At 39.4% G+C, this 26,261-nt stretch overlaps 1 long non-coding RNA gene across 1 annotated transcript in view; it reads right to left on the bottom strand.

Moving 5' to 3' along the window:
* LOC122427615 overlaps positions 1 to 26,261 on the bottom strand; it is a 34,951-nt gene that overhangs the window by 5,242 nt on the left and 3,448 nt on the right. The window contains exon 2 of the long non-coding RNA XR_006265497.1: positions 21,199 to 21,303. This is a non-coding gene — a long non-coding RNA (uncharacterized LOC122427615). The remainder of the gene's footprint in view (positions 1 to 21,198; positions 21,304 to 26,261) is intronic.

Here is a 26,261-nt window from a genome sequence, read left to right as displayed (position 1 = left end):
ATGTCAGATCTAGAAGGAAACCTAAAGAACATGTAAGCCCTGAAATACCTAACGCCTGTCAAGCAACAAACTCACCTTAGAAGCTTTTGAAATATCTTGGGGTGAGATCCCAGGATTGCTTTTTTTTCCAAAAAGCTTCACATGCAATTTTACTGTATGTTAAAGGTTAAGAATGGCTGTTCTAATCCCATTCCTCTTATCTTACAGATGGTGACCTGGGGCCCAGAGAGGTGCTGCCTTGCTCGCGATCACATACCTGGTTAAGAGCAGAAACAAGACAAGAACTCAAACCTCCTGATTCCTGGCCTAGAGTCTTTATCCTTACACTACTGTCCTGCCCCACTGACTGTTTTCTGAATATTTACTATTATTACTTCCTAACACAATTGAAAATGTATAACCATTGGTTATTTAATGACAAATCATGAAGTTGCAAGATCTAGCATTTATAAAAGAAGTCAGTCACAAAAGATCACATATTCTCTGAATCCTTTTATATGAAATGTCCAAAGTAAACAACCCCACACTGATAGGAATAAACTAATAATTACTAAGAGCTGGCAGAAAAGGTAGAAATGAGCTTCTTTGGGAGGTGATGAAAAGTGTTCTAAAATTAATTGTGGCAATGTTTGTGTAACTCTGTGAATATATTAAAAAACCACTGAATTGTACACTTTCAAAATATGAATTGTATGGTATATGAATTATATCCCAATAAGACTGTTTTTAAAAAAAATCTTGCACTAACTTCTCACTGGATTCTGAAAGATAATTTAAATTTTTTACTTAATTTATTTTTCAACATATCTCTAAAACAACACATAGTTTCCAAATGGATCTTATCCTTTAGTTTAGTTTATCCCTACTGAGGTCTATTTCTCAGCACCCATACCCTCAAAGAGATTAATCTTCCCAGAGCTTAGTCTGGCATTTAGGATCCTTGCTCTTCTTGCCACCAGACATGGTGCCTTTGCCAAGATTGTTCCCTCCACTGAGAAGGCCAAATTGTGTGTTCAAGGCCTGGCTCATACGTCATCTTTTCAAGGGCCCTTTGTATCCCCCACACTGGAGGCTGTCTGTCTTCTAGGGTGTAAGAGGTGACTTTTAAAAAGAAATTTATTTATTTACTTATTTTTGGCTGTCCTGGGTCTTTGTGCTACGTGCAGACTTTCTCTCTAGTTTTGGGGAGCAGGGGCTACTCTCTAGTTTCGGTGCATGGGCTTCTCATTGCAGTGGCTTCTCTTGTTGTGGAGCATGTGCTCTGGGTCACACGGGCTTTAGTAGTTGTAGCATCTGGGCTTAGTTGCCCCATGGCATGTGGGATCTTCCCAGACCAGAGAATGAACCTGTGTCCCTTGCATTAGCAGGTGGACTCTTAACCACTGGACCACCATGGAAGTCTTAAGAAGTGACATCTTCACTATGGAAAACAGTGTGGAGATTCCTTAAAAAACTGGAAATAGAACTGCCATATGACCCAGCAATACCACTTCTGGGCATACACACTGAGGAAACCAGATCTGAAAGAGACACATGCACCCCAATGTTCATCGCAGCACTGTTTATAATAGCCAGGACATGGAAGCAACCTAGATGCCCATCAGCAGATGAATGGATAAGGAAGCTGTGGTACATATACACCATGGAATTTTACTCAGCCGTCAAAAAGAATTCATTTGAACCAGTCCTAATGAGATGGATGAAACTGGAGCCCCTTATACAGAGTGAAGTAAGCCAGAAAGATAAAGGACATTACAGCATACTAACACATATATATGGAATTTAGAAAGATGGTAACGATAACCCTATATGCAAAACAGAAAAAGAGACACAGAAATACAGAACAGACTTTTGAACTCTGTGGGAGAAGGTGAGGGTGGGATGTTTCAAAAGAACAGCATGTATACTATCTATGGTGAAACAGATCACCAGCCCAGGTGGGATGCACGAGACAAGTGCTCCAGCCTGGTGCACTGGGAAGACCCAGAGGAATCGGGTGGAGAGGGAGATGGGAGAGGGGAACGGGATGGGGAATAAGTGTAAATCTATGGCTGATTCATATCAATGTATGACAAAACCCACTGAAATGTTGTGAAGCAATTAGCCTCCAACTAATAAAAAAATTAAAAAAAAAAAAAAAGAAGTGACATCTTGATCAAATGTTTAGATACCACATAACAAGGTCATCAGCCTTCCAGCCTGAAATCTGGGCCCTCACCACCCACTAGTGATACCCGTCACTAAGTTAACACCACCTTTGATTTTTCTTATTGCATCACCTCCGGTCTAGCACTAAATTCTGTGTCTGTTAACTTTTTTTCTTTCTTCTGCCCATTATGCTATCTCCCCTCTCCCCCTCCATCTTGTTCCCACCTTCTCAATCCCATCCCCATTCCTACCTCCTCCCTTCACACCTAGCTAATTCTTACTAAATATTCAGAACTCTGGAAAAATGTCATCTCTTCCAGAAAGGCTTCTCTGATGGCTCCCTTTTCCCTTAGGATGGTAGCCAAACTAAAGTAATGGCAAGGAAGTATAGAGAAATGGACAGCTTTGAAAAGTATTGTAGAGATCAAATTGGTAGAACTTGCTCATGTGAAATAAGGATAAAAATAAATCATAAAGATTATACAGAATAAACTGTGAATTTGAGAATAAGCATTGGTAACAATTTAGAGTAATTTCATACATATTTTTCTAAGTTTTATGTCAATCTTTAATTGGTGGATTTTAATAAGAGGGGTCTTCTATATCCTGCCAAGCACATCTTCCTTAAACATTCCTTTTCTAATGGGATAGCCCAGTATTGCTTTATGGATCCAGGGCCTTTAATGACTCCCTTCCTGCTGCTGCACAAGCCTAAACTCTGCTCTGCTTTAAAGGACTTCATAGCCAGTCCAGCCCCTCCCTTCAGCCCCACAGAGCTGTGGGCAGGCTGAGTGCTTCCTCCTCCTGCACGGGTCTTGCTCACTCTTGCTTCCAGCTCTTTTGCCTCCTTCTTGCCTGGGGTGGTCTTTTCTCTGTGCACGTTTCAGAGACAATTCAAGGATCAGCTCCAAGAAACCTTGTCTGCCTGATCCATGGCTCCCTGTGCCTCCTGAACTTCTGAAGTATCCACAGTTGATAGCATCTAATTTAGCACTTGATTATATACATGCATCTAACATAATTTACAGTCATTTTAATGTGTGTTAGACAGGTTTCACCCAACTAGACTATAAATTTACTGAAGGTGGGAATCATGATGTAAAGTTCCTTAAGATCATAAATTCTGGAATCAAACTATGCTCAAATCCTGGCTGTCCCACTTGCCAGCTGTATGATGTTGGGCAAATGATTACCTTCTCTGTGCCTTAGATCTAATGTTTAAGGTGGACATGGTAACGGGACCTATCTCATAGGAGTGGCTATAAGGGCAAATGAGGCAGCTCACGTGCTAATGCTCAGCTGATGCTGGGCATGCTGTAAGAACTCAGTAAACATCAGCTATTACTATTAACCTCCATACTACTAGGTGTATCACTGAACACTGAGTCACCGCATCACTGAGTGCATGCTCAGTCGTGTCCAACTCTTTGCAACCCCATGGATGGTAGCCCGCCAGGCCCCTCTGTCCAAGGGGTTTCCCAGGCAAGAATACTGGAGTGGGCTGCATTTCCTTCTCCAGGGGATCTTCATTGGCAGGCAGATTCTTTACCACTGAGCCACCTGGGAAGCCACTGAGTAGATGCCTAAAAATTAATTTTTATTGACTTAGTTGGTCACATGTAAATTTCTTTTTTTAATTGTCTTTTATTTTTTTGACCATGTGATATGTGAAATCTCAGTTCCCTGGTCAGGGATCAAAGTTGGACCCCCTGCAGTGGAAGCATGGTGTCTTAACCACTGGACCGCCAGTGAAGTCCCATACATTTCTTTTAGATACCCGAAAGAATGAGAAATTCTTGTGTTGAGGCAAAAGGGTGTATTTATACAGACATTAATCATTTTAAAACATTTATGTGGACAATTTTACTTCCCCAGCTTTGAAGAATATCTCATCATTTCCCCATATATGCCCTCACCTAGGTCCTGGAGACCAGGTGAGGAAAGCAAGAGGATTATTACCTCCCTTCCTCTATAAGGAAATACGGATTAAGCATTGGATGACAAGATAAAACTCAGATGCCTGGAGGATTCTGGGTGCTAGGTACCAGCCATCTGTTAAGAATCCAAACTAAATAGTCCCCATTTGTGTCATTCTTGTTTTTGACAGTGTGTACCTCAAAGAAATAAACATAAATTACTATATTGGCCTGTTGGTAGTTGAGGCGACAGTATGTCTAGTAGACTACAAGATGATAATAAAGGTGAGAAGAAGGTAATTAAAGACCCAAGGCTGAGCTCTAGACAAACACTATTATTATGTTTTATATTATACCCATTACCATGCATGCCCCTCCCCCAGTATACTACAAATTAAATGGTTTCAATCGGTTTATCTGGAAGAGCCAATACCTTAAGTCCTTTGTGATCCCTGGACTGCATCCTGGTAAAATCCTTGGGATTCAGGTTACTACAAAGAACAAACTTATTGTAGGTGGGGGAGGAGACATGAGACTGCAGCAGATGATACTACAAGTGTGGGATATGTGTGGATCCATACCATAATAAAAGATCATAGAATGTGAATTGCTTTGTAGAAAGATCTTTTAGGGCTATTCTTCTTCTTTTATACTTAAGTGTCATATTTTCCAAATGAAATATTAAGAAAATAAGAGCTGGTGGAAAAACAGAACTGATTTACTTGTTTTAGGATGAGATGATATAAGACAGAAGCTGAAGGGTAATTGTACTGAGTCAGAATCCCACCTGCTAACTGTTCCCTTTGTCCAAAACCTCTGATGGATGAGGGGCCAGAGCTGTCAAGCAAAGTGGGACTCAAACACAGATGGATGGGAAGTTAGGGTTTCGTGACAAGAGTTAGCACCTGGCTTCTAGCCCTGTTGTGCCACCACTTGGCACTGCGTCTTTGGACAGGTCGCTCCACTTTTCCTCATTAGTAAAATGACCAGTGAGGGACAGGAAAATCATCTCTAGAGCTCTTTCTAGCCCCACCATCTTAGGATTCTGTTGTGTCTAAGAAGACCTATGTCTTCCTCCACATTGTAGATTTGCTGTTGTTTAGTCACTAAGTCCTGTCCAACTCTTTTGTGAACCCATTGACTGTAGCCCGCCAGGCTCCTCTGTCCATGGGATTTCCCAGACAAGATTTCCCCTCCAGGGGATCTTCCCGACCCAGGGATCTGCATTGGCAGACCCTCGTCTCCTGCATTGGGAGGCCGATTCTTTACTTCTGAGCCACCAGGGATGCCCATGTTGTAGATTCAGTTCAGTTCAGTTCAGTCACTCAGTCGTGTCCCACTCTTTGCAACCCCATGAACTGCGGCACGCTAGGCCTCCCTGTCCATCACCAACTCTTGGAGTTTACCCAGACTCATGTCCATTGAGTCAGTGATGCCATCCAACCATCTCATCTTCTGTCGTCCCCTTCTCCTCCTGCCTTCAATCTTTCCCAACATCAGGGTCTTTTCAGATGAGTCAGCTCTTCGCATCAGGTGGCCAAAATACCAGAGTTTCAGCTTCAACATCAGTCCTTCCAATGAACACCCAGGACTGATCTCCTTTAGGATGGACTGGTTGGATCTCCTTGCTGTCCAAGGGACTCTCAAGAGTCTTCTCCAACACTACAGTTCAAAAGCATCAATTCTTCAGTGCTTAGCTTTCTTTATAGTCCAACTCTCACATCCATACATGGTTACTGGAAAAACCATAGCCTTGACTAGACGGACCTTTGTTGACAAAGTAACATCTCTGCTTTTACTCTTCACCTAAAAACTTGATCTTTCTCTCTCCCCTCCCCTGCACTCTTTCTTCTTTCCCAAACATCCCAGCATGTACACACTGTCCCTTTCTCCCTCTGAATTACATTTCAGAATCTGAAAAATATTCCCTAGCCTGTAATTACTGGTTATTAACAATGCTTTCCCCTGGAGGTTTCTAGGAAGCATTTGCTGAAAGTTTGAACTTAAATCTGTAGTTTCCAAGGAGGAGGAAGATGATGGTACTGAATGTCTGGCCATGTAGAGCTGTCTCAGGGCAGTTTCCCTACAGAAACTGAACAGTGGTTGCACATAAAGCTAATGATTATACTGCTTCACCACTGCCCTTTAAATGGTCCCTTAGAACTAGGATTGCTCTAAATTCTCCATAATTGTCTTAAATCACTGGGTCTTTCAATACCGTTCTCTGATATAATTTCTGAGTAGGCAGTCAGCATAAAAAAGGACTAGGTCAGCTCTCTTTGTGTGTCAGGACTTGGCAACCCAGCTCCTCTGGGATGTGTCTCCTGGCAGCCACCCAGCCTAGCTATCAACAATAAAAGCTTCTGTTTGTGCTTCCAGTAAGTCACAAATAAATCTCCTCAATCCCACCTGCTTTCTGAGAAGGGCTTCAACCGTGTCCTTTATCTTGGGGTTGAAAGAGAGAGACATGATTGTAGCTTTAGGAAAATAGGTTTTCAATGTCCGCTAAGCAATTGTTCCTTTTCATTGTTCCCTACTCCCAGTGTTTAGATGTGTGATTTGAGCTGCAGTCCACTGGCTGCCAAGGTTTTGAGACTGCTTTCCCACTTAATGTTAATTGCCTTTTTGAAGCTGCTCAGCCCAAAGTGACCCTTCTGGGTATGGAAAGTGTTCCTTGTGGAAAAAGGGCTCAGGACCCCAGAACGGGAAAGGCATACCCTCCAGTGGCAACCACGCAAGGGGCAGGGGGCAGTGACCTGCCTGGCTATGGCTTCAGGAAGCCTCATTATCACCCTCAGAAAGTGAGAGGGCCAGGACTGTTGGCCTCTGGGGGAGTACCAGGCACCCAGGCCGGTACTAAAGGAAGAACAAGATAGAATTCCTGTTTAGCTAAACAAGAAAACAGATGACCTCAGTTGCAGCTCAAACAGGTTGAATTTCTTAAATACCACTCATCAAAAACCTCCTCTGAAACATTAAGCCTCGTATTCTTGTTCTGAGGTAAACATTAATCCTATTTTCTGGCAAGATGGAGAATGAGGTCAATCACATTGTTTTCCACTGCAAGTCAACATTTTGGAATTAAAGAAATCTTCTGAATCTCTTCTCAAATTTACACAAATGAGTCGTTTCAGGTGATTCACCACTGTGCATATGAGCAACCTATTTCCTGAAGCATTGTCAATGGAAGCAGGGTTTTCCCCCCATGTTGTGTTCCACTGGCCATTAAAGACGCCCAGAAGGACTAGAAGTGAATGTTACCAAAGAAAAATCTCCTATGCATACTTCGGTCCTTATAAAAGGAAACAGATTTCTGTGTTTGCCCATACTTCCTTCTCTTGTTGTTATTGTCTTTTTTTCTTTTTTTTGGCTGTGCTGTGAGACATGCGGGATCTTAGTTCCCCAACTTCCCAGCCAGGGACTGAATCTGTGCCCCCAGCAGTGAAAGCACGGAATCTTAACTGCTGGACCTCCAGGGAAGTCCCCATACTTCCTTCTCTTGTAATGCCAAACTCTGCAAGAGAACTTTGCACGTGTTCCCACAATTCAGATATGTCCAAGTTTCCCCTTTTCATAAGAATCCCAGGGGATGAGGGCCCACCCTAATGACCTCGCTTTAACCCTCCTTAGAGAGCTTATCTCTAAGAAAGATCACCTTCTGAGCTACTGGAGGTTAGGACCTCAACATATGAATTTTAGAGTGGGATACAATCCAACCCGGAGAAGGCAATGGCAACCCATTCCAGTACTCATGCCTGGAAAATCCCATGGACAGAGGTGCCTAGTAGGTGCCTGCAGGTGGCTGCAGTCCATGGGGTCGCACAGAGTCGGACACGACTGAAGCGACTTAGCAGCAGCAGCAGTACAATCCAACCCATCAGACTGTCACAAATAGGATTCCCAGGGAAGCAGACTCTGAGATGGCATTTAGCATGCACAGTGCTTTTTCTTATTTTTATTTATTTATTTTAAAATAATTTTATTTATTTATTTTGATTTGTGCTGGGTCTTCGTTGCTGTGAGGGTTTTTCTCTAGTTGTGGTGAGCAGGGGCTACTCTTGTGTTGTGGAACACGGGCCCGAGGGCACAGGCTCAATATTGTGGCACATGGGCTTAGTTACTCCATGGCATGTGGGATTGTCCCAGACCAGGGCTCGAACCGGAGTCTCCTGCGCTGGCAGGAGGATCCTTTGGAAGCCCTGTGTTGTGTTTTTAAATTTATTCTATTGATGTATAGTTGATTTACAATGTTGCGTCAGTTCTTACTATCACACATATTCTTTTTCATATTCTTTTCCATTATGCTTTATTACTGGATATTGAATACAGTTGCCTGTATTATGTACAGTAGGACCTGCTGTTTATCTATTCTATATATTAATACAATAGCTTGCACCTGCTAATCCCAAACTCCCAGTCCATCCCTCTCCCACTTCTTCTCTCCCTTTGGCAACTGTAAGTCTCTTTTCTATGTCTGAGTATGTTTCTGTTTCATAACTATGTCCATTTGTGCCATATGTTAGGTTCCCCTCGATAACATATAAGTGATATCATATGGTATTTGTCTTTGTCTTTCTGATTTATTTCACTTAGTATGATAATCTCTAGGTCCATCCTTGTTGCTGCAAATGGCATCATTGCATTCTTTTTTATGGCTCTGTAGTATTCCATCATACCGGAGAAGGCAATGGCACCCCACTCCAGTACTCTTGCCTGGAAAATCCCATGGATGGAGGAGCCTGGTAGGCTGTGGTCCATGGGGTCGCTAAGAGTCGGACACGACTAAGCGACTTCACTTTCACTTTTTACTTTCACACATTGGAGAAGGAAATGGCAACCCACTCCAGTGTTCTTGCCTGGAGAATCCCAGGGACGGGGGAGCCTGGTGGGCTGCCGTCTATGGGATCACAGAGTCGGACACGACTGAAGTGACTTAGCAGCAGCAGCAGCAGTGTTCCATCATATACACATATACTACATCTTTTGCATCCATTCCTCTGTCTATGGACATTGAGGTTGCTCCCATGTCTTGAGTTTTGTAAACAGTTAATGCACAGTGTTTATTGAGACTCGTCCTTGGGCTCACCATCTGGAGAAGCGGGAGAAAGGAAACAGACAGGATGGGTAGAGGGATGTCATGTCATCATGCAGACCCCACAACTGCCAATACCACAGGGTTCTCTGGAGTTAGAATGATCCTTCAGGGTTGTACCAAGTTGGGCTGAGAGGGCCAGGGCTTTACACTGCCACATCAGTCAGTCACTGGAACTTGTCACCTCAAAAAGTGGTATGACCCTGGTCGAGGCAGCTCTCTACAGCTGAGGCGGTCTCTGAAGGGGCTGACAGCTGAGGGCATCAGCCAGGGCAACACGTCCTCAGTAAAGGGAGATCTGGGCAGTGTATCATAGAGCCCACCACACTGGCTACAAAAATGGAATATGATGTATTCTTTTGCAACTTTCTCTTCAAAAGGGTTAATGATTATTTTCAAACATATTCCAAATAGACAGAAGAGTATAATTAACAGCTATATATCCACTGGGCTTCCCTGGTGGCTCAGTGATAAAAGAACCTGCCTGCCGGTTCAGGAGAGGCAGGTTTGATCCCTGGGTTGGGAAGATTCCCTAGAGAAGGAAATAGCAACCCACTCCAGTATTCTTGCCCAGAAAACCTCATAGACAGAAGAGCCTGGCTGGCTAAGTCCATGGGATCACAAAGAGTTGGACACAGTTTAACAACTAAACAACAAAAACAACCCATTATCTAGATACTTTGATTATCAAGATTTTGCAACACTTGCTTCATCTATCCCTTTCTCTTTTTTGATTCATTACTTTGAAGTAGACTTCATATCATTTCATCCTTGCAACTTCAATATCCATCTCTAACAAATATGAACATTTTCTTATATAACTTCAATGCCATTTTCATACCAAATAAACTAGTAACAATTCTTTGGTCCATATGAAGATTTTCCTAATTATCTTTAAAAATTCAATTTTATAATAAGCTTATTTTAATTAGAATCTATATTAGGGGAACACATTATTTTGGTTATGTCACATTTCTTTGAATCTAAAGTCCTTCCTTTTCCCTTTTATCTCCATGCAATTGTCTTGTTGAATAATTAAAAGAGTGTGAGCCATTCTTATTTATTTGCTTCTTAATGGTTCACTTAACTTGTTCCTCTATCCTCCATATTTCCTGTAATTTTAAGTTAGCTCTAAAGCTTGCTTAGATCCAGGTTCAAGAATCACAGGTAGCAAAGAGTAAAGAAGTGCCATTTGATTGCCTGAAACAGTCCATATGGAAAACATAGGATAAAGCTTAATTCTTTCCCTTTATATTGCCAATTTTCAGAATATCTAAGAATGTTTTTCACTTTCTCTCTGTAAAATCTCTTATGAGATCATGATTTTAAAAACATGATAAGTGCTTTCCATCAATTGCTGTAAATGTTCTTGTGAATGCTTATGGCGTCCAGTTTTTTTACCAAGAAGAGTCTCTTTGTGTCAGCTTCCTATGTCCTTTTGACATAATCCAACTGATTTTTTTGAGAACTTACTTGCTTTCTAGAATAACAAGATGTTTCAGGCTTTTACTGTACATTTTATTCCTCAGACCAGGAATTAGCCATTTCTCCAAAAAGCTCTGCTTCTTTTTAGTGGGAAATTGGTTTTTTTAAACAAACTTTTTGTTGTGGAATAGTTATAGATTAAAGAAAAATTGTGGAGATAATACAAAGAAAAATCTCATATACACCATGCAGTTTCCCTCATTATTAGCATTATTAGTGTGGCATATTTGTCATAATTAATGAACCAATACTGCTGCGTTTTTTAAAAATAATTTTACGTATTATTTATTTACTTATAGCTATTATTTATTCATAGCCATGCTGGGTCTTCCATGCCACGTGACTTTTCTCTAGTTGCTGTGGGTGGGGGCTACTCCCTAGTTCCGGTGTGCAGGCTTCTCATTGTGGTGGCTTCTCTTGTTGCGGAGCACAGGTCACAGACGTGTGCACTTCAGTAGTTGCAGCTCCTGGGTCCTAGAGCACAGGCTCAACAGTTGCGATGCATGGTCTTACACGCTCTAAGGCATGTGGGATCTTCCCAGATCAGGAATCGAACCCATTTACCACTGAGCCACCAGGGAAGCTCTGCTGCATTATTATTAACTGAAACCCACACTTTACTCAGATTTCCTTAGCTTTTAAGTAATCTTTTTTTTTGTTCCAGGATCCCATCGATAATACCACATTACATTTAGTCAACAAGTCTCCTCAGGCTTTTCTTGGATGGTTTTTTTGACTCAGTCAGCTTCTCAGACTTTCTTTGTGATGACCTTAACAGTTCTGAGGAATTCTGGTCAGATATTTTACAGACTGTCCAACAACTGGGGTTTGTCTGATGTTTTCCTCATAATTGCCCTGGGACTGTGCGGCTTGGGGAGGAAGATCACAGAGGTAAAATACAGTTCTCACCACATCCTATCAGAGGTTCATGCTATCAACATGATTTATCACCAGTGACGTTAACCTTGATCACCAGGCTGAGGTAATACTTGTCAGGTTTTTCCCACTGTAAAGTTACTCCTCTCCTCCCTCTTTGGAAGTTATTATGCACAATCCACACTTAAGGAGTAAGGTATGTTCCTTCTCCTTAAAGGGGGAGTATCTATATAAATTGGAATTCTTCTGCATGACAACTTTGTTTATATTCCTCCATTCATTCATTCAATTATTTATTTATTTATAGCACTATGTATTCATAGATATTGATTTTATATCTTGATTTTTAATCCAATGTAACTTTATTTATTTGTGCTCAAGTTGATCCAGTTTGGGGCATTGAGCTCTTTCAGTTGGCACCTGTGTCCCTTTGATATAATTCTACCATTGCAGGTTTCTTGAACACTTCATTACTTTCTGGCACTAGGATCATCTTGTATATTTCTTGCCCTAGTGTTAGAATCAGCCATTTCTCCAAAGAGCTCTGGTTCCTTTTACTGGAGAATGTTATTAGAAATACAAGATAGGAGTGCTTGCTGCTATTGGGGTGTGTCATTGCTTCTAGGCACTCTCAGCTGACAGAGAAAGAAAATACATGTATGGATATATATACACATGGACATATTTATTAATATTTCTATATACAACCATTATATCTATATCAAGCTAAAAATGGGTTCACACTGATGTCCCCAACTCTAATCCATTATCACATGGATCATTTAGCTTCTTCTTGCTTTTCTGTAACTTCCAACTCCAACACTAAGAAAGAAATCTGACTCTCACCATCCTCCATCCATTTACTTGATTGTTCAGTTCCAGTATGGATGTATATTGGTTTCAGAATTGTTAATCTTTACCCTTGAGGGAAGCATCTTTATTGACTATAGTACTTATTATGTACAATTCCTTTCACTTTTATTCATACAGACTCCACCCATTTCCAAAGTTACTGAGGTCAGCACTTTTTCTCCCCATCCTTTTCAGAGAGGTTGGTTCACATGTTTGTCATACAGCTAGATTCTTTCATCACATTCTATTCTAGGATTCTCTGACCTCCTAAATGTTTTGGGAATAGTTTGTCAAAACTTACAATCTTGGTGCTAAGGGAGCTCTTTGCTACTGGTATATAATTATTTCTAGACCTATTCAGTAAACAGAACTAGGAAATAATTTTTTTCATGGTTATAATTTTTTTTAAACTTTATACATAATTAACTCATTCAATTATATCTAACCCATACAATTCACCCACTTAAAGTGCACAATTTAACAATTTTAAGTGTATTCACAGAGTTGTGCAACCATTGCCAAATCAACTTTAGATTATTTTTATCACCCCACAAAGAAATTCTGTATTCATTAAAAGTCACTCTCCATTACTCCAACCCTTTCCCATACCCCCTTCTCCCTACCAGCCCCAGGCAACTATCAACCTGCTTTAGGTATGGATGGATTTGTCCATCCTGGACATTTTATATAAATGAAATCACACAAAATGTGGCTCTTTATGTCTGATTTCTTTCACTTAGCATAATGCTTTCAAAGTTCATCTATGTTGTAGTATGTATAAGTACTTCATTCCTTTTTACTGTTGAATAACATTCCATTGTGAGGATATACCACAATTTACTCATTCATCAGTGGATTAACATTTGGATTGTTCCCACTTTTTGACTATCACAAATAAAGCTGTTATGAACATTCGTAAACTAGCTTTTGTGTGGCCATATGTTTTCTCTTCTCTTGGATATATAGCTAGGATTAGAATTGCTGAGTCATATGCTAACTCTGCGTTTAGTATCTTGAGAAACTGAAAAATTGTTTTCCTATATGGCTGCATCATTTTATAATCCCACAGGCAATGTGTGAGGTTCCAATTCCTCCACATCCTCAATGACCCTTGTTATTATCTGTGTTTTTTATCAGAGCCATCTTAATGTGTGTGATGTAGTATCAGATATTTTTTTAAAATATTTATTTATTTGGCTGCACTGGGTCTTGCAGTTGTGGGATCTTGCAGTTGCAGAATGTGGGATCTTTAGTTTCAGCATGTGGGATCAAGTTCCCCTACCAGGGATCAAACCCGGGCCCCCCGCTGCATTGGGAGGGCAGGGTCTCAGCCACTGGACCACCAGGGAAATCCCAGACATTTATTTTTATCATAGAATCTTAGATTCATTTTAAAAATAGAATCTTCTAGCAACCATGCTCTCTTCCCAACACATATTCTATGGTAAGAAAGTTTATCAGGTAAGTTTCACTTAATGATTGTAGTTTATTGTTGATAAATAGTTCTGAATTAGTAGAAAGAGAATGAAACTTAAATCTAGATATACTTAAGCTCAAGACCCAAGTTTCTGCCTTCTTATGTGTATAAAATGAATATATGTGTATAATAAGAATATCTATCTCACATGGTTGTTGAATGAATTAAATGAGATAACACGAGAAAGCTCTCTGTAAACTATAAAGCTCTACACAAAGTCATCACTCCTGGCATTGTAGGATGGTGAAAAAGTAAAAGCTTTTCCTTAATGATGCTCCTTTATAAGATGCTGCACTAGACTTTGAACTCCTAAAGAAGTAAAACCATGTATTACTCTTTAAGTCCCGGATAGTGTCCAGCGTATATTGTGCCTGTTACCACCCTCTCCTTTACCTAAACTCTCAGGAAACACTCAGACCACAGATAGGAATCATCTGCTTGCTTTTTCCTCAAGATTCACTTTTTTGTCGTCATCTCAGATAATTAGAATTTCTGCTGGCAGGGGTTCTTCTGGGTCTCCATCTTGTTTCCCCCATGTCTTGCCTCCCCTCTTGTTTTGCCCATTTGGATTTAGCAGTTCAGCTTTAGAATGTGACTTCCTAAGCTCTACTTGCCCGGAAACTTGATGGGCCACTGAGTCAGGCTATTGCCTCATCTCTCTGCCCAGCCAGAACAGTGAGGACATTATGATACACTTGGGATGTTGTATTATCTGGGGAGGGACACTAGACACTCAAGTCCTATCAGTTATCAAATCCTGAAAATCTGCCTCTAAATCTCTCATGTCAGATTCTTCTTCTCCACTTTCACTGCCATCAGCCTCATTTAGATTTTATTACCTCTTGGATCTTTTAAAATCATGTGTTCATCTTCAAGTGACTTTGCTATTAATACTAGACCATAGGGTAACTGGAAAGGGAATAAGAATACTGTAGATTCCATTTTAAAATAAGATACCAGTAGTAAACTGAGCCCTGGCATGGAGCCACATATACAAAATTCTGGTACAGTGAATTTCAAAGAATAGGTTTACTATTCATTAGTAAGTCAAGAAATCAATTTAGTGAATTGTGACCAGCATTCAAAAAGTGAAGTAGAATAGAATTTTAGGTAGAAAATACTAGATATTATGCATAGCAAGCATATTCTATTTTGGATATATAATATGAATGCAAAATGTATTTTTTACAATGGATTGATGATCAAAGGTTGAAAACACTGAACTAGTATATTCCATACATTCTTTTAAACCTAAATGTTAATCTTGATCTATATCTAACATAAAAAACATACCAGAAGGCTTATAAAGGATTAGAACTCAGACTTCTTGGGTTTGAACTCTGGCTGTAATATTTACTTGGTAACTTTTAGCAACTTATAAATATTTTGTGTCTCAGTTCTGTCATCTGTAAAATGGGCAGGCATGCTTATACTACCTCTCTGTGAGAGTTATAAAGAGGAATAAATTGAGTTAATACAAAAAGCATCTAGAACAGAATCTGGCACAGAGTAATAAATTAAGAAATGTTAGCCATTATTATAAATTTTCTCATATCATTTAGTAATGGCAATCAGGATTTTAAAATTCCATGTTTCTAACATGTACCATTTTAAGTCAGGTCATAGGCTTCTCACACATAGGCCAATCATCTATAGACTAGGCCTGTTATTTATAGATTTTAATAAAGACTCTTTGGGCAATCATCTCAGAATCTTCCCAGAGCAGAGATTGAATCTGCGTCCCTTGCATCGGCAGGTGGATTTCTAACCACAGGACCACCAGGGAAGCCCTTTTCTTTTTTTGGCCACACTGCACAGCTTGTGGGATCTTAGGGACTGAACTCAGCCATGGCGGTGAAAGCGGGAGTCCTCACCACTAGACTGTCATGGAATTTCCTCTATCAAGTATTGTGATTGAAGGGCACAAGCTGCAGGCCCTCATTTAAAACCTGTACTGTGCACATCACTGGGGGGAGGACTTCATTTATACAATATAGGGGAAGTCCAGCGACATAATGCCAGTAACACAAGGATTGCTAGGTTTCACTGAAGTTAAACAGCTGATGCACTGCTCTTTGAGAAGTTCTCTCTTCGTGGTTTTCTAGTAAATGTCTAACAACTAGCTCTCCGAGAGGGAAAAAAGCCCTGATTTGTAGTGCTGGCCAATTTCCATGGTATAAATGCTTCCCTTATGACCAATTTCAAGCTACCAATGTGAATCACTGAATACAGAACTGGGGGAACAGTCAGTTCTCATGAGCCTTTACAAGCAGACACTGCATGTAACTGTTTCATGATTTTTTGCGTATGGAAGAATGAAAGGTTTTTTAGATAAAATACTTTTTAATCATCAAATGTTTCTTTGCTTTGAAGTATCAAATCAATGGACTCCTTAGTCATGCAAAGAGAAAGGAAAGATTTATTCTGGAATGAAGATTTTGAGACAATGTGACTCCAAGACACTGAACCACTCTTTGAATAATGTAAAATGCTACAGCTCTCCAGATTGTTCTTTTGAAAAGTTTTCTTTTCAAAATTAGAATTCAGACCAAACAGCCCCTAAAAATGATCTCCTGTCTTTATTAGATAAGGAAATGAGAATAGGCGATCAGATGAATGTAGGAAGGCTGTAGGGGCAAGTCTGCCTCACACTGAAAAAGAACTGCCAGCTTGACTGGACTAGGACTGCTGAGCTCAATCTGAACCATTCATCTAAAGATCCCACTCGGTGTTATTACATATTGAATAACCTAGATTTGGGGAAATGCAAGGATGGAGAAGTTCAGGGTTCTGGAAGACTGTCCTGGAAGAACCATTACGACAAAGCCAACCACACAGGGAGCAGATATTTGAGTTTCAACTACCCTACAAGGGGACAGAAGAATTCCAGAGCCTACATCCTTCACCCTGACACAATGATGAGCTGTGCTCTGCTTAGTCGCTCAGTCGTGTCCGACTCTTTGCGACCCCAAGGACTGCAGCCCACCAGGCTCCTCTGTCCATGGGGTTCTCCAGGCCAGAATACTGGAGTGGGTTGCCATGCCCTTCTCCAGGGGATCTTCCTGACCCAGGGATCAAACCCAGGTCGGCCGCATTGCAGGCGAATTCTTTGTCGACTGAACCACCACAATTTATTCTCATAAAAAAAGCATTCGCTATTAAATGAAAATATAGAACAGTAGTTCAGAGCCAAACACTGGAGCAGAATAGGTCCCGGTGTGAATGATCATGTTGCCATTTATTAGCTGTGAGAGACCTTGAACATATTATTTAACTTTTCTGAACTTCTTAACTTTTCCTCAACTGAGGAAAACAGGGAATATAACTGTTCCTACCTCCTAGAACTACTTTAAGGATTAAATTAGATAATACATATAAAGTACTTAGCCTTGATTAGGTGCTCAAAAATTAGTACTATTAACAAAAGTAAATAAATCTCAATCCTACTTTTGGAAGCTAGATGCCTGATGTAGTAGATACTATACTATTTAAGTAGATATTATGTCTTAGCATCATAATAAATCTCACCCCAGATTTATAATTGTTTCCAGGTAAATTCAGAGCTAAAACTGTCTATGACTGGGCAGGAGCTGCACGGGAAAGAAAATTTAAAGCCTGCATCTGTACAGGATGCCTTGAGTAAGTCGGATGTATTGACTGTGAGGTTCAGCTAAGAGCTGATGGTTAATTTCAAGAGAAGATGTCAGTTATTTTGGGGATGATGCTGACATGGATCTTTTTTTGTTTCAATTAAAGTATAGTTGATTTACAATGTTTCAGGTGTATAGCAAAGTGATTCAGATACACACACACACACATATTCTTACAAGATACTGAATATAGCTGGCATGGATATTTATCAGAATCTTCCAGATTTCGATTTAGAACGGTGCCATCATTTGTACCATGGCTTCTGTGGGCACTATGGTGTCATGCTGTCAGCAAACATTAAAGGGACCATCCTACCTCAGAGCAGGAAGTCATCTAAATCTATCAAAATCATTCTTGTCTGCATTCCCTGTCCCAGTCTCTTCATTACATATTTAGTCAAAGCTGGTGACACCAGAATATAAACTTATCTTAATTAAACCATCCCCCAGTGTGCTTTAGTGTTCTGCAGCGAGAGCACTAGCAGTCATGAAGAGGAAGCTGAGGATGAATTCTTTGTGTGAGGTCTCCATTTTATACTGATTTTCACTGAACAGAAGATGGACTGTTTGCAGCAGGATCACCGGGGACAGCAGGCACTGGAATCTGTGCAATGATTTCTATCTCTGGTCTTTCTGGCATTGATTGAGGTTTCAGGCAAACAGAGGCACTGAGGGCCTAGCAACAATCGCTAGGGAGCTTCCTGGTTGCCAGCAACAGTAAATACCACAGAGACACAAAAACTCAACCTTTCACATGCGCACAATGAAACCTAGAGCCTGGTTTCTTATTTCAGATACAACAGAGTCCTCAAGGTACAGCACGATAGCTTCTTCTTTCCCCTCTTTATATTAGATCTGTTTAATTCTGTACAGAAATACATACTGCCCAGGAGCCTAAATGATCATCTTGTTTCTAAGTTTGTCCAAGAACTATTATAATCTCCCTCTCAGTATTATACTTTTTTTTCTCACTATTTTGAGGGAGAAATGGAAGGAAATGGTGTTGTATATCTGACTTTGGAATTTTAAATAATGTATGACTTGTTTAATGTGTTTGTAACTGTCAGTCTTCTGTAAGAGTTACAATGGATATGCACCCTTCTGAAAATATTCAGGAATAATATTTGAAAGATCTTCTTCTCCAAGTTTACTGTCTCATTTGTTTTTAGAAAAGATAGAAGGACAAAGAATATGAGCAATTTAAGGTTTTTTCATGACTCATTCAAGGAAATTGCATAATAGCCTTCCTCAGCCAAGTTCACATACTCTTCTCAAATACCTTGCTGTTTTCTTTATTCTGTTCCTTCATCCTGATCTCTTTTTCCATCCTTTCCATGGGCCATTAACTTTTCTTTCTTTTCTCTAAGGCTATAAAACTCTCTAGGGTATAATCATGTGGTTTGCAAGGTGATAAGGGAAAACTGAACTATCCTGAAGCTTGCCAGTCTGTCTCCTAGCAACTGTATAATACGTTGCTTAGTAACATGAAGGGTGAGAGTGAAGTCTCTTTTACATACCTAAAAATATTGAAATAATTTTAAAAATATTAATCCTGGGCTCATTTACTAAAATATACAAAATTCAGAGATACTTTTACCATGAGGAGGGTCTTATTTAAGGCCATGATATCTTGAGTATATCTCTACATCTTATAATTTATATACAAGAGTAAAAGATTGCTGTTCTTATAAGCAGATGAAAAAAAAAACCCAAACCTGCAGCATTTTCTAATCCTTTCTCTTCAACACATGCATAATCAGTGTTTAAGGGGAATGGAGAAATGATCTTTTACGCTGAGCAGAGGAAGAAAAAGGCAGCCTTTCCTCTCTTCTGCACATGTATAATTGATTTTTAAATTTAAAGGAAGATGGGGAAATGTTTCCCAAAACCTTTTTCAGCTGGACATCTTTGAGGATTGTGTTTTTCAGGATTACAACTATCTGAAGAGTAATTCTCTGTCAATTTATCCAGGAGCTATCAAAATTTAGAAATACTGAATCACACTACCACAAAGCATTAAAAATCTTTAGTTTCAAATGGTAAATTATTAATTATAAGAGGTTATTATTTACTGAATTAGACCTACTGCATCAGATTCTTCAGTTCAGGAACTAGCACCCTAGTTACTTCAGGACCTCAGGAAACACTGATGCAGTGGATGATTTCCATATGTTACAAAGGGTTAGCTTCTACTATTCTTGTTCCTGGATTTATACATGTAATGCTTAAAGAGGAAAATTCAAAGGCCAACTCCTAAATATTCTGCCACATCCTCCCTTTGAACTAGGCCCCTTGGCTAATAAAATTGGTCAAGGTTTTAATTAGTCATTTCTTCATTCTGCAAATATTAAGACAGTTTTGAAATATAATTGACAGAATTTAGTGATTAGTTGGGATTAACTTAAATCAGTTAATAACATATATAAAGTGCTAAGGACAGAGCCTGACACATAGTAGATATTACATGAGGTTATTATTATTTTAAACTAATTTGATCAACTGGAAGGATGGTGACAATGAACTGATATTGAGAATATGGAACAATTGAGAGTATAGAGTATTGAGGAGGATAACGGAGAAAAATAATTAATTTCATTTAGATATATTGAATTTGAGATGCCTGCATGTTATCCAGGGAGATAAAAACAAATAAGAAAAATAAATCTCAAAGTTAGGGGCATATTGTACAATACTTAAAAAATAAAACTTATTTTTTAATACTTAAAAAATAAATTCTTACTTTGTGTGTGGCTAGCTCTACATAAAAATGAACCAGTTATAATTCATCAGTATTTTACTCCTAACAATATCAATGCATCTATAAACACTTACGGAGGCAGTAAAAATTTTTTCTCAGTAAATCAATCTCATCCTGATTTATCCATTATATAGAGTTAATTAAGACAAGGACTTGAGAGGAAAAGAGAAACACACACTTGGATGACTGGGGGAAGGGACCCTGGAGCTTCTTTTGATTGCTATTAAATCCCTGAAGCCAGTACACCATGGCAACGTTCCCAGTCTGCCACCTAATTTCCATCTGCTTTGAGTGAAAGGAGGGGCAAGTCTGAGGCAGTTCAATGTGCATTCTTGTGAGCATATGTAATTGGGGTTAATGAAATGCAACTAAATTATAAATTGTGTTTCATGGAAAACTGAGTTTATCCACTGTCTTTTATACTTCCTTCTCCTTCTCTTCTCAGGATGCCTTTGAGCCTCTTCCAAGTTTTGTCCCTTTTTCCAAATGTCAGATTTCATCAGTAGATGTGGGGAAACCACCTCTTCAATGTACCACAGCAAAATTACAAATTAAAATTTGTATATCAGTACATAAATATTATGTTTAAAAGAGTGGTTCAGTAAATAACTGAACATCAGTGAGTGACCTCAGAGCATAGCATTACAATACCAGAGGTATATTTTTCATATTATAGAGTACATGTACTTATTATGCTATTATGTTACAAGTTTTACTTCTGGAACAGAAATTCATTAATATTTATTTATCTCTGCTATACACACAAAAGTCCTCCCCAAAATAGATGAAACTCAGTTATCAGAATCACCACAGATAATTCTTACCATTGTTATCCAGAAAAAAACGATTATTTAGTAATAGTGCATTTGTTGACAAGAGGTTGAAAACGTGAATGTTAAGCTTTAAATAAAATTCTGAATTCAGACGTGGGGTCATATTCTTACCTAAACTTTTAACATTAAGATCTGGCCAAGGGGATACAGTAGATATTCCTTAAAGGCCATACTTAGCAAGAGTCAATTCACTCAATACATTGATCAGTGCTGAACCTGAAAATAAAGATAAATGTAAATTCAACATGTCAGCATAATCATGTTCATCTCCTTGCTTAAATTAAAATTTGAGGTGTATTTTTGTTGTAGAATTTAAGGGAAATTTACTTGTTTGAATTCATCCATTTACAATCAAATATGCCTGAGGGGGACTTCCCTGGTGGTACAGTAGTTTAAGAATCTGCCTGCCAATTCAAGGGACACGGGTTCTGTCCCTGGTCTGGGAAGATCCCACATGTCATGGGGCAACTAAGCCCATGTGCCACAACTACTGAGCAAATGTATCACAACTTCTGAAGCCTGAGCATCTAGAGCCTGTGCTCTGCAACAAGGAAGCCTCCGAAATGAGAACTCTGCACATCACAAAGAAGATTCAGCACAGTCAAAAATAATAAAGAAATAGGAAAAAAAATTCTTTAAACCTGCATGAGGGAGGCAGCATGAGGTGACAGGTATTTTCATTTCACAAAGGCTGCAGAGGCAGTGATGATGTGGTGTGAGACAGGGTACACCACAGCGGGATGAAGTGGGGAAATGGGACACTCTTCTTTGTGTCTGAAAGCTCCTGCACTGACCTCTCTCACAGCACTCAACTTAGTTTCCATCCTTGGGACCTTGAACTCTGGGCCAGAAAACACGTTTTGTCTTTCGTATCAAGCCCTTGCTATATACTCATTTCCTGGTAGCCAAATCCAATGAACACTTTACTATCCTTATTAACAACCCCTCTACAGTATTTGATGTTACTCAGCACTCTATCAAGCTGTGGTCCTTCCTTTGTTTTTGTAACATCAATGTCTTCAGCTTTTTCTCTTCTTCATGGCCACTGCATCAGTGTTTCCTTTTCTGACACTTCTTTCTCTCAAAGTCCTTTCTTGTTTTTAATTTATTAAGTCTATTCCCAAATCTGGTAAGTCAACCTCCAAAATATCCCCCACATGTACACTTTTCTTGCAATGCAGATCGTTCCTTCTATCCCCATGGCTTTCAGCCTAAAGCCTGGATGACTGCAAGTGAAAGTGTTAGTCGCTCAGTCATGTCCGACTCTTTGTGACCCTACGGGCTGCAGCCCGCCAGGCTCCTCTGTCCATGGGATTCTCCAGGCAAGAATACAGGAGTGGGTTGCCATACCCTTCTCAAGGGGATCTTCCCAACCAAGGGATCAAACTGGGATCTCCTGCATTGCAGGCAGATTCTTTACGGTATGAAGTACAAATTAGTCTCCTTGTCTTTCATCTCAAATGCTTCCAATCCATTATGTGATAGATACATGATAAACTCTCACTGAATGACTACAGTGAAAGAGGATGAGGAATAACTCTCCCATACGCTGGTGGGAATGTACATAATCACAACCATTCTGGAAAAATCAGCATTTTTCTACTAAAGTGAACATATATTATCACCCTACAATTCCATTCCTAGGTATACAGCAGCAGAAATTTGTAAATATAATCACCCAAACACGTGTACAAGAATGCTAATAGCAATGCCATTTGTATTAGCAAAAAAATTGGAAACTAAGCAGATATTCATTAACATTGGGAAATACATGAGTAAATTACAGTATAATCATACAATGGGGTATTACATAGAAAGGAGAAAAATGTAAAGAATCTGCCTGTAATGCAGGAGACCTGTGTTTGATCCTTGAGTTGGGAAGATCCGCTGGAGAAGGGAATGGCAACCCACTGCAGTATTCTTGCCTGGAGAATTCCATGGACAGACCACAGGGTCGCAAAGACTCGGACATGACTGAGCGACTAACACTTTCACTAAGTAAATTTCACAAACATAATATTGAATAAAAGAACCCACATATAAAAGAGTATATTCCACATATACAAACTTGGAAAACAAGCAAACGAAATCTATTGTGCTAAGTCAGTGGGAATTACTAATAGTAGATAGTTTCAGGGTAGGGGAATAAGAAGGAGGCCTCCTAGGTAGTTCCGTTACTTGATCTACATAGTGGTTACACTAAGTAAATAGTAAGTTTGTAAAGATTCATCAAACTGTACATTGGTTGATGAATATTTATGTATGTATGTTATTCTTCAATAAAAAGTTCTCAAATAAAAGAATAAAAAAGGAAGTCTTTTCACCTGGTGAACATAACTGTACCTGAACTGTGTTGCCTATTTAGCAGCATAACTTGAAATTCTGGGTTACACTTGGAGAATTCTACTCTTATACCATACTACTGGCACATAATACTGTTGTCATTAGGTTACAAATATACATCATCACCCCTCTAACGCTGACCTTTCTCTGAGCAGTGCCAACTGCAGATTCCCTGTGGCCTCTATGACTTCTTCACTTGATTCACCTACCATCTCAAACAGTGTAACATTCAACTTGTAAGATCACATTGACTGATGGGTCCTGCCCTCAATGGGCTTCCCCAGTGACTCAGCAGTAAAGAATCCACTTGCAATACAGAAGACTCAGGAGAGGTGAGTTCAATCCCTGGGTCGGGAAGATCCCCTTGAGGAGAGCATGGCAACCCATTCCAGTATTCTTGCCTGGAAAATCCCATGGACAAAGGAGTCTGGCAGTCTACAGTCCATGGGGTCGCAAAGAGTCAGACACAACTGAAGTGACTCAGCACGCACGCATCCTCAACACCCTCCTCAAAACACATACACAGGGACATCCCTGGTGGCCCAGAGGCTAAGACTCTGTGCTCCCAAAGCAGAGGACCCAGGTTTGATCCCTGCTCAGGGAACTAGATTCCACATGCTGCAACTACAAGATCCTGCATTACACAACTAAGACTTGGCGCAACCAAAATAAAATAGATAAATATTTTAAAAACACACACAAACGCATTTCCTGCTTAAACATGCATTTCTTTTCAACTTCCCTATTTCTGTAAAGAGCACAACTACCGTTTCATTCTCTTACGTCTCCAAGCTAAAAACTTCAAGGGTTAATGTTGACTCTTTCCTTTCTACCTCATGTCCAATCAATCACCACTGGGATTCATCCTTTGGGTGGTCTCTTCTATTATTCCTTTCTACCCATTCCCATGATGATTACAATGGTTTGACACACTCTGCTTAGGTTATTACAATAACCTTCTTATTGGTCCGCTTATCTGCAATCTCTTTCCCTACTCCACTAACCTGTCAGATTAATTTTACAGAAAGGCTGTTCCCTTCCCTTCATTCCTTTCTATGAGAATACGAAAGCTTCATGTTGTCTATGTGTGTGAACTCAGCCCAAACTCCTTCTTCAGACTGGGGTTCAAAATGCTTCATTAACTAACTCCACTCTCCCTATATAACACATCACCCACAATTCTCTTGCATGCCCTAATCGAGTAAATTTCTTTGCCCTCCCTTATACAGGTACCACATCATCATCATATCATGTCTTTGCTAATATTATTTTCCTTAAATATTATTTAAGTACTCACTCTACTCCTATCCCATTCAGTTAAAAGCCACTATTCCAAAAAAAGGTTTCCATGATAAACCATAGATCATAATATAAATACTTTTTCCTCTCTGAAATTTCTGTAACTTTCCATTCAAGGCAGTACAGAATAAATTCTATAGATAAAATTTGTTTTCAGCATTCATAATTTCCTCTTTTTATATATCCTTTAGAAATCATTTAAGAAATTTTCAAACATATGCAAAAGTAGAGAAAAATGTAATGAACTCCTTATACCCATTATTAAAATTCAGTAACTATCAAGATTTTTGCTACAATCTTTTATCTACCATGTTTCCCCTTTTTCTTTGCTGAAGTATTTTAAAGCAAATCTTAGACCTTATTCATTTAACCTACTACTCTTCTGCATGCATCTCTAAAAGTTATAGAAATTTTCTTGCATAATCATACTACCATTATCACACTTAATAAAATTAATAATAATTTGTTGCTATTATATAATAACTAGCCCATATTCAAATTTCCCTGGTTATCTCCATCATGTTTTACATTTGGTTTATTTGACTCAGGATCCAAACAACATCTGTTGTTATATGTAGTAGTTAAGTCTCCAAAAACTCTTCTAATCTAGAGCTGTCCCCCTTCCCCACCTTTTCCACCCATTCCACCCATTCCATCATTGACTTGTTGCAAAAACAAGATAATTTGTCCTGTAGAATATCCTATACTCTGCAGTTGTCTATGTTTTCCTTCTTGGGTTATCATCTGACTTGTTCCTCTAGCTCCTATATTTCCTATAAAAGGAAGTGGGCTCTAAAAGCTTAATTAGATTCAGCACAATTGTTTCTGATAGATGGCTTCACCAGTGATGCTGTGTACTTCCTATGGGATCACATCTTAGGTTCACGAGGTGTGACTGTCTCACTGTTAGCAATGCTGTGATTGACTAAGGAGTTCAGATGGCAACAGCCTATGCTTCTTTTAAAACATTCCCCACATTCCCCATCAATATTTTATTTTTCATCCACTGATACTCTTTTCCTGATCAAATTATTTTGCTAGAGGATGTAAAGGGTGATTACTCTAACTCTATTATTACTTCTATATTTACAAGCTGGCATTACTCTATAAAGAATGATTTTCTCTAATTAATGAGGATCATCTGGTTACCTTGAAATACTGGCAATGCAAGACAAATGCTCAATTCTTTGACTACATGCCAATGTATGGAGAATGGAGTTGGTGCCCTCATTATCTCCAATGGTGCAAAGATAACAGATTATTTTTAGTTCGCTTTTATCTTTTTTAATTTTTCTTTTGCTCTGTAGGGATATCTTTATGAACTCATGAGTTTGTACTGTTAAAATACTACATAGTTATAGTATGTTAACATACACAACTGTACACGTGACCTTATCAGTGATATGTATTACAATAAGACCACTCTAGCTATTATGTGGAGACTGAACTAGACAGCAGTAGGAGTGACTGAAGGGGAAATAGAAGGGCACTGAGGTTGTCTGGGCAAGAGATGATATACTTATTAGAGTGGA

Source organism: Cervus canadensis, chromosome 25 (genome assembly GCF_019320065.1).
Source record: "Cervus canadensis isolate Bull #8, Minnesota chromosome 25, ASM1932006v1, whole genome shotgun sequence".
NCBI classification, from domain to species: domain Eukaryota; kingdom Metazoa; phylum Chordata; class Mammalia; order Artiodactyla; family Cervidae; genus Cervus; species Cervus canadensis.
The sequence above is the reverse complement of the archived record's forward strand: the minus strand, read 5'-3'. Positions and strand labels throughout refer to the sequence as shown.